This window comes from Mustela nigripes, chromosome 15 (assembly GCF_022355385.1).
Source record: "Mustela nigripes isolate SB6536 chromosome 15, MUSNIG.SB6536, whole genome shotgun sequence".
In the NCBI taxonomy this organism is placed as follows: Eukaryota; Metazoa; Chordata; class Mammalia; order Carnivora; family Mustelidae; genus Mustela; species Mustela nigripes.
Window position 1 is genome coordinate 66,400,880 of NC_081571.1, and position 6,647 is coordinate 66,407,526.

The 6,647-nt window shown below is 33.6% G+C and overlaps 1 long non-coding RNA gene across 1 annotated transcript in view; it reads left to right on the plus strand.

Moving 5' to 3' along the window:
- Positions 1-5,946, plus strand: part of LOC132002533 (uncharacterized) — a 13,713-nt gene extending 7,767 nt beyond the window's left edge. Inside the window, exon 3 of the long non-coding RNA XR_009399935.1 lies at positions 5,843-5,946. This is a non-coding gene — a long non-coding RNA (uncharacterized LOC132002533). The remainder of the gene's footprint in view (positions 1-5,842) is intronic.
- Positions 5,947-6,647: the final 701 nt, after the last annotated feature.

Consider the following 6,647-nt stretch of genomic DNA (forward strand, 5'->3'; position numbering starts at 1 on the left):
TTATCGATGTCACTGACCTGTCTTCAGGGTTGAATCTACTAGAAAGCATCCTACTGCAGTAAATGAGTTGTTGTAAATACATTATCTTGTGCTTCTTGGGAAACAGAAAAAATTTGCTTTGGAAGTTGAGGATATGAACTTCATCCTAATGAAGTATCTTTGGGTGGGTCTATTTTGTTTTCCAAGCTCATGACCACTTTAGTAATAATCACATCAACTGCACAGGGCCATCAAACTGGACACATTAAAATCATGGGAGGTTTGAACTGATTCAGCAAGGTGAGACCAATGTGTCTTTTTGGTTTTAAAGTCAAGAACAACCAAAAATACTTCTACTGATTGAGGCTGGAGCAAATCTGATTGGCGCACAAATCCCTCACCAAGAAATGTTAATAGAAGCCATAATTCTGACACTTCCTCAAGTTGTGGGAAGTGATTCAGAGACCACACAACAAACCCAGCTCCATTATGAATTTAACATTTGAGTAAAACCACACAGTTAAGCTTTCATCACATGAATTCAAACTACAGCAGACAACTGGATTCAGTGATAACCAAAAAGGAAAGATGAATTTTTTAAAAAGATGAAAACTGGGGCACCTGGGTGGCTCAGTGGGTTAAAGCCTCTGCCTTCAGCTCAGGTCATGATCTCAGGGTCCTAGGATCAAACCCCACATTGGGCTCTGTGCTCAGCAGGGAGCCTGCTTCCTCCTCTCTCTCTGCCTGCTTATGATCTCTCTCTGTCAAATAAATAAATAAAATCTTCAAAAAAAAAAAAAAGATGAAAACTAGAATACAAGACTTTCTATCACAAAAACGTCATTTTACGAAAATATGTATCTATTGGGTTTGATCATTTTGATCATAATTTATATGTACATAATATGAACCAGCAATGAGGCCAAAGTTTATACCATCTGAATAAACTAAAGCACAAAAGTAATTTTCCAAATGATTCTATAAAGGACTGTTTCTCTTTCCTGGAATCTGAATAAGGGTAAAAAGTGTTCTACTCTCTTTCCTTTCCTATCCCTAATTGTTATAATTATTTTTATGTTTTGCTCAATTCTTCACTTTGACAATGCAGATTTTTTCCAGTTATCAAATTTTCTCAAATAATTGTGTGATCCTTAGGAAGCTCATGTAAAACATTGAATATATAGATCAGGAGAGCTCCCTGAAAACAGTGGCCTTTGTAATGAATAAGTATTAGTACAACCACTGATTGAACTGTTAAATAAACAGACAGTAGCAGTTTAGACCGATACTGGCTGAGGAAAATGTGTCAGGAAAGGAAGAAAGGGAGAAATTACCCAGGCAATAATTTGTTTGCCAGTTAATGGAAACTGATTTGATTTTCAAAATATTATCTAATTATAATGTAGGAGTTTCACCTGACTTTTAGTTACTTTCAACATAAAACATAATTTGCATGCATGCACACACAACTTCACCCATTTATCTTTTGTCTGTGCCTTTGTCTTAAGAGCTACATCTCTTTCAGGTCCATCAATGAGATCTTTGTGTGGCATGAATTTTCTAGTTTTCTAAAAAGAGTAATGGACTCATGTTCACTTAGCATTTTATTTTCTTTGTACAGGAAGCATATATTCTAGTCTACATCAATGTCCTGTTTCATAAGCTAATACCTGCAGCTATGCCCTATCCATCAGATGAGTGGATGTTGTTAACACAAATGTTAAATGTCAGAAAAGCAACTCTAAAGTGAAGATACTTGTCTAAAAAAGTTGCATATCCCTCAAAGCCAATTGTTCCTGACTTGAGAATTCTGGAAGCCCGTTCCAACAAAACCATTTACCAAAGCATAATTGGAACCGTGATAATTCAGACCCAAACATTGATTTACTGAAAGCAAAGGTCAAAAGCATATGAATTAAAATGTTCAATTTTCTACTTTAATTTTTGTGTATAAGTGTGAACTGAGGTATATAACTGTCCCCAAGAGAATAGCACCATTATAATGGAAAATATTTTCAAGAGGTTGAACAATATATAGGGCAACTTGCCTATCTGGCGAGGATAGCCACAGACAAAAGTATAACTGCTTGAGATCTAGATAAAGCAAAGATAAAAAATAAAAGAAATAATGGACTGAATTTGGTAGAGTTTTTGAAACAATTTTTTGAAAAGATTTATCATTTGTGTAAAGAATTTTCTGGTAATATGCAGGGTACAAGTACTCAAAAGCAAAAAATATTATTTTCAAATCCATTTCCATCAGAGTACTGAAAGATAGGGATGTGGTGTTGAAATAATGCTACATTCTGTACTGTTCCCTGACTTGTACCTCCTCCCATCACTTCTCATATCCCCTCCTGCCCCTGGTCCATAGCCCATCTTGTTGTCATAGTGTGCTTTTACTACAGCCTGCTGCTCTGAGACCTCTGATCTGTGTACCCATCGTGCTTCTGTTCCATACACTATTAGGATAAATCAATGATACTAGTTTTCCTAAAGGGATCCAGGGAGCTGAGAGTTTAAGAGAAGTTACTTCCCAATCTGGTAGTATTTATACTTAACAGAAGTTAAGAAACTTACAAGGGCTCTTCATATTCTCACTTCATAGGCATAGTACTATTTATAGAGAAGACACTTTGTTTACTTACTTACATAATCAGAAAAAAGATTGAACAAATTGCACTGATTAATTTCATTCAGCATGCATGAACTCCATTCTTCTGGCAGTGAAGTCGTAGAACCACCACTCTGATCTTGTTTAAACAAATGGGAAGCCTCGAGTGATTTTTTGACAGTATAAAGATCTTTGAAGATTTGGCCAAATAGATAAAACCATGGGAAATATTCAAAATTCAATCAGATATAATTATATATGCAAAAGTTATATGGCCCCAAAGAGATAAAAAGATTATGAAATAAATGCAGTAGTCACCCAAATTTGAAGATCTTTATAATTTGCAAAGGAGGCCATTTATATATTAAAAGCCAAAGAAATGTAGAGACTAATAAAATATTATTGCATCATCAGTGGAAATTTCAGATTTCCATGATTAAACCTGGAAAATAGACTTCTGAGTCTATCCCTCTGAATAGGACTCGGGAAATCTCAACAGCATCATGAAAAGGAGCCCAGAGAATATTCTGTCAAATGTCCCTGGTCGTTTTGCAATCATAATCAACTGAAAAGATATCCTCCAAATTGCTTGGGATAATACTGTTGTTTATTTAATGAACAAGATGCATTAAACCTAGGAAAAGTATAAGTACAGAAAAGCCTAAGAGAATCAAACATATGGTGTTAATATTTTTGTATTAGGATATCTGGGCATTTAGTTTCTATGATGTGTCACGTTCACAGAAATTTGTCCTATTAGAACAGCCTTGTGATTTCAATTTAATATGTGTCACTGCATAATTGATTTCAATTTGTGATTTAAAGTTGAAAAGTATTAAGTGAAATGCTAATGAAAAATATTGGACTTGAGTAGAACTTACAAATAGCCATTTCAGTAAGTTTAATAAGTAAAATTATTACTTGAGTACTAGAAAGTTGTTCAGTCAGAAAATCAAATTACTTTTAAAGTATATTTGAATATATTAAATGAGAATTTAATTTAAAATATTTACTAATCTTTAAGCTTTAAATAGTACCAACTATTAAATATTAAAGATCTCCTTAAAGTAGTGTTAAATCCCTTTAGTATCACATTAATAAAATAAAAAATTGATTTATAAGTCTAACAAAACTAAGTTTTAATGTGTAACTTTAATAAATTTCTTTTTATGTACTTTTTTAAAAGTTTTTATTTAAGTCCAGTTAGTTAACACAATGTAATTTTAGTCTCATGTGTACAATATAGTGATTCAACACTTCCATACATCATCTGGTCCTCATCACAGATACCCTCCTTAATGGCCATTCCCCCCACCGCCTCCTCTCTAGTAACCAGGTTTGTTATCTCTATTTAAGAGCCTGTTTCTTGGTTTGCCCTTCTCTCTTTTGTCTTCCTTTGCTTATCTGATACGTTTCTTGAATTACACATATGAGTGAAATTATATGGTGTGTCTATATACCACTTCTTCTTTATGTGTCCAGCAATCAGTGGACACTGGGCTGTTTCCATAATTTGGTTATTGTAAATAATGCTGCTACAAACTTCAGGGTGCATGTATCGCTTTGAATTAATATTTTTTTATCCTTTGGGTAAATAATCTGAATCGTAGGATAATTCTATTTTTAACTTTTTGAGGAAACTCCCTACTGTTTTCCAGAGTGGCTACACCCGTTTGCATTCCCACCAATAGTGCACAAGGATTCCTTTTTTTCCACAACTTCGCCAATACTTGTTTCTTTTATTTTTTATTTTAGCCATTCTGAGAGGTCTGAGGTAATATCTCAATGTAGTTTTGATTTGCATTTCCCTGATGATGAGTGATATTGAACATCTTTTCATGTCTTCTTTGGAAAATTGTCTCTTTCTTTAGACAAATGTCTGGTCATGTCATCTGCCTGTTTTTAAATTGGGTTATTTGGGGGTCTTGGGGTGTTGGGTTTGGTAAGTTCCTTATAGATTCTGGATATGAAGCTTTTGCCAGATATCATTTGCAAATATTTTCTTCCATTCAGTTTTTGTTTTTGTTTTTGTTTTTAGTTTTGTTGATTATTTCCTTTACTGTGCAGAAGGTTTCTATTTTGATATAGTCCCAATAGTTTTATTTTTTTCCCCAAATAGTTTATTTTTGCTTTTGTTTCCCTTGCCTCAGGAGACCTGTCTAGGAAAAAGTTGCTTTGTCTGATGTCATAGAAATTACTGCCTGTGCTTTCTTCAAGGTCTTTTATGGTTTCACGTCTCAGGTTTTTAATCCATTCTGAGTTTATTTTTGTGTATGAGAATGTTCCAAGTTTCATTCTTTTGCATGTTGCTGTCCAGTTTTCTCAATACCATTTGTTGAAGAGATTTTTTCCCATTGAATGTTCTTTTCTACACATAAATGCATACTAATTTGTCTTTCTTTACATATACTCCTTTACTTTGATTATGAGTTACTAGATTACTATTCTCCACATCCAGAAATTCATTATCTAAAATTTCCAGTTTTATTTCTTTAAAGTGATCCAAGAATGTAAAGATACTAACAACATAATCAGAATATAGAAACTGTCATCTGATATTCCTTATCTCAGTCTTTCCCAGTTCTTCCCCATACCTAGAGACCCTTTTTTTCCATGTTTTTTCACAGCATCTTATATGGTTTTCATAGAAACAAAAAATAGACCTTCTACTCTATCTAGATACATGGATAGATAGGTACATATGTCATGATATATAATGAGATAGTGTATATTATAGAATCCTAATAAAATGTAACCTTATTTGTCTTTATATCAGTACCATAAATAACTTTATGATTTGTCCAAACTGATATCTGTCTATTTATGTCTTTGACATATTCAGCAAATCTGCAAGAACCAAAGGAAGGAAAGAAGACAGGAAGGAAAGGAAAACACATGACTTGAAGCACCACTATTTTTGACCTGTGTCATAATGGGCAATAACAAATAACAGATACACAGAAGTAACATGCTAGAGCCAGCTCATAGAGGATCATCAGAGTCCATTCTTAAATTTTCAGAAATTTTGGAAATCATTTACTAAACATGGCCATTATCAAAAATTTAATTATATAAACTTAAGATTAAATAAATTACATTAAAAACAAAGGCACCAAATACTCCAAACTCATTACTTTCTAATTGCTTTAATGCATTGTGCTACTATCTCTGCTCTTAAGATTGTTTCATTTGTTACATATTTATTATGGAATACCCTATAACAGTGTCCTACTGAATATCTCTTCCCAGTTCTTCTCAAGCGATCTCATGTTGGTACCTTGAAGTCAGCCATGGTGGAAGTATTTACAGCATGGAAACTGGCTAATGCAGCAAATGAAGTCATGGCTTTTTTGGGTTGGGGGGGGTTGGTGCCAGGCACAACTATTAAACATTTACCAGCATATCATTGTTTATTAAGCATAAATATTACTAAAATGTACAGTACGCACTTACTTTTGTCGTGCTCTTAAAGTATTAAACAGTTTTTGGAACATGAACCTTCAGAATGTACCTGTCGGTCATTTCTAAATGTATTATTCCACTACACTCAAGAAGAAAGAAAAGTACTTTGGCAGGCTCCATGAGAAATCTATAAAACACCCTGCCTCCAGTCCAGACTTGACCTGTTAAATTACATTCCATTAATTGTTAAAAATAACTGTCAGCATATATTTTCAGTTGTTGGATGAGAAACTAAATGATTTCATGGTATATACATATATATATATATATATATGTAACTTTATGAACAGAATGGAGAAAATTCCCATAGGAACATACTGAAATGAGCAGAAAATTAAATATAGGAAATAACAGTCTCTCCCATCCCAACCTCAGTCATGTTACACAATCACATGTGTTTCTTAGAAAGATACTTTACTTACCTGCTCAAGACTTTTACTAGATTCCAGACTTTTATTGGGCTGAGATAATGGGTGAATTTTGCCTACAAAAATCTAAATTAGTTTCTGTCAGAAGGAACAGAGCTTTATTTGGGGGGAAAAATAAGAAAGGAAGCAATCTGGAAGAAAGTATGGTAAGATAGTAGGCTAGA